This window comes from Ictidomys tridecemlineatus, chromosome 6 (assembly GCF_052094955.1).
Source record: "Ictidomys tridecemlineatus isolate mIctTri1 chromosome 6, mIctTri1.hap1, whole genome shotgun sequence".
NCBI lineage: Eukaryota > Metazoa > Chordata > Mammalia > Rodentia > Sciuridae > Ictidomys > Ictidomys tridecemlineatus.
Window position 1 is genome coordinate 5,536,225 of NC_135482.1, and position 3,195 is coordinate 5,539,419.

The following is a 3,195-nucleotide window of genomic DNA, read 5'->3' on the forward strand; positions in this document are numbered from 1 at the left end:
CAGCCCCGCCCCTAGGCCCCGCCCCGGCGCAGGCCCCGCCCCAGGTGCCGGCCCCGCCTCCCCTCCGCTCTCCCTGCGCCTGGCTGAGGCTTATCTGCAGAGCCCGGGAGCCCTGTGTGGTCTGCCCTGGAGGCCGAGCTGCGAGCCCTGGGAGGTGGCTCACAGCCTCCAAAGTCCCCCGCTGCACCCGGGCGGCGTCGGAGGGAGCGGATCATGCTCTGCTGGGCGCGCGGGTGGCGGGACCCTGGCCCTAGCGCAGTACCCGGAGCTGCCCAGCGGGCACCCACAGCGAGCAGGGGCGGGAGCTCGCTTTATTTATTTATTTATTGAGACAGGGTCACACTAAGTTGTCCAGGCTGATCTCGAACTTACCATCTTCCTGCGTCCAGCGTCGCTGGGTTTACAGGAATACGCCACCAACGCTCGTCTGTGCGATGACCGTTTAATGCCTACCTCGAAGGCCGGCTTGCGTCCACGTGTTCCACCGTGTCCTGAGGTCCTCAACAGAGCCTGGCGCAAACCAGCCTAATATTTGTTGTACAGACAGAGGACTAAATGTGTAAAGTGGGAACGTGAAGGACCCCGCCCCCCAGGTGGGGAAAGTTTCTAACCAATATCATCTAGTGTGCAAAAGGTCAAGAGCCCCACGTCAGGAAGACCCTGTTTGGGGTGAGGAGATTTCATTATAGGAGGGCCTACGATGATGGAAGAAAAATGCTCCCTTTGAACCTTTAAAGTGGGAAGTCTAGGACAAATTAAGGCAAATACTTCCCGCTCATTCACTGCGCTGGCTAGTTGGAACCCTGGAGAGGACGGGATATGGTCTCCAGGCTCACAGTCCCCCCGGGGCCCATAACTGATGAACCACAGAGGGCAGGAGAAAGACCTGTGTGGTGACTTGTCCCTAGGATGATAGGGAGCCCAGACCTGAAGACTGAAAAGACCACGGTCTGCAGAAGGTAAGGGGGTTCCCAGCCACACAGTGCAGGGAAAGTTGTCAGTGGCTAGAAAATGTGGGCCCCAGGGGGCCAGGGGCTGAGAGTGGGGTGGCAGCAGGTTGTGATGGGACTGTGCATGCTGGGGTCCAGGAGACTAGGCGCTGGGGGCAGGCAGTGAGACCATTTCTATGAGGGGTGCACACATGGGGATGTCATTAGCCCAGAAAAGCTTTGACCTCCTGTGACAAGGATCCTGAAGGAGTTATGCAGGGGTCATAGATTGTGGGTGACAGGCATTGCAGACATGACCCCTGTGAAGCAGGGTGATCTGCTTCCTCTTCTGCCCAGAGGACCCTCTGCCACTTCCTCTTCATGGATGATGCCTCATTAGCACCAGGCTCAGTGTGACCTCTGGGGAGGGATCTCCTGCACCTTCAACCTCAAAATCCCTTGGTCCAACAGGCCCCTTCAATAGATTGGCATCAGCTCCCCACTTTCTGTCCCTCTGTCTTGTGGTCTCTGTCACCCCACCTCCACCCCATCCTCGTATCCCAGCCACTGTCCATCTCTGTCTCTGCTCTGCCTGCCTCATCCTCTTCCATTCCTGTGATCTTTCGTTCTTACCCCTGGTTAACATCCCTCAGTAAGAGAGTCCTCAGGCACCGAGGGATGGGAGGGGTGAACAGGAGCTCACATTCCCAGCTGCCAGTGACAGATGGGTCCCCAGGAGTGCCCTCCTGCATCAGCTGAGGACGCCTGTGCAATAACAAGGTCCCTGAAGTGCTCGAAGCACGGGGGTCTGGACTGGATCCTGGAACAGAATAGGAAAGTAGGTGGAGAGGCTGGGAGAATCCAAATACAGCCTGGAGCTAGCTGACGTGAAGGACCAGTGTTTATTCTAGCCTTGTACCACGCAGCGCCAGACTGCCGTGGCTGAAATGGGATGAAGGGCAGGGAGGAAACTGGGCACTATGGTTGCAGTTTTTCTGTAAATCTAAACTTACACCATCACTTAAGAGTCTACTTTTGTAAATAACCCAGATGAGGACATTTGGTTTCACTGATTCAAATTCAATTATGTACACGAGGGGCTTGCACTTAGGTCATACCGCAAAATGTAGTCATTAACAAGCATTTTTTTTTTTTTTTTTTTTTGCGGTACTGGAGATAGAACCCACAGTTGCTGTACCAGAGAGCTATAATCCCCAGCCCTTTTTAAAAATTTTCTTGTAGATAAGGTCTCGCTAAGTTGCTGGGGCTGGCTTCTAATTTGCAATCCTCCTGCCTCAGCTTCCCAAATTGCTGGGATTACAGGTGTGCACCCCTATATCCGCCTCAGCCTCTGGAATTGAGGGGACACTTTCAAACCATTGCAAATGGTTTGAGATTTCTCAGTATTCTTCAGTTTTTAAAATGCATATGCAGGTTAATCTGGCCTCCAAAGCAGGTTAGCTTACACACTGTTCTCCACCTTAGCAAGGGTCCTCTAGCCATCCCCATAATTGTCAAGAAGGACCCCAAAGCTTCTTCCTGCTTCTTTATATTTACCTGTCCCTCTACTGAGGGAAAGGGGGGTCTTTCCCATTGTTTGCTCTATAAACAGTGCTGCAAGGAAGGACATGCTCAGCAGTGACCTCGAGATGCAGTCCCAAAGGCTCACAGACAGAGCATCGTCGTTGTGCCACATGTTCCCCAGCACCAGACTGTCCCACTTTGTATCCCACCTGAGCTGGACAGACCCACCTTGGCCTTGATGGATGAGGAGAGGGTCCAATTTTTGAATTTGTGTCAGTTAGTAGGATACCATATCTCAGGGTTCTTATAATCAGAAGTTTTCTTTTTATAAATTAACTTAGTCATATTTTTACATATTTAAGGGTCATTTGTATTTTTACATGTTCCTGCTCCATGGTTTTTCACTTTCTTCCCTTATTTCTTAGAATTCTTTCTGTCTTTCTTTCTTTTTTTTTTTTTTTCTTTTGTGGTGCTGGGGCCCAGGCCCTCAAGCATGCGGGCAAGCTGGGAGCTGACCCCAGCCCATTGTTATTTAGAACTCTTAAGTAATAGAGAGATGCATTCTTTCTCTGTGACATGAATCACATATCTTGTGATTTTATTTTTTTAGAGAGAGAGAGAATTTTTTTTAAAAGTTTTTCTTTTTTTTAGAGAGAAAGAGAGAGAGAGAGAAGATAATTTTTTTTAATATTTATTTTTTAGTTCTCGGCGGACACAACATCTTTGTTTGTATGTGGTGCTG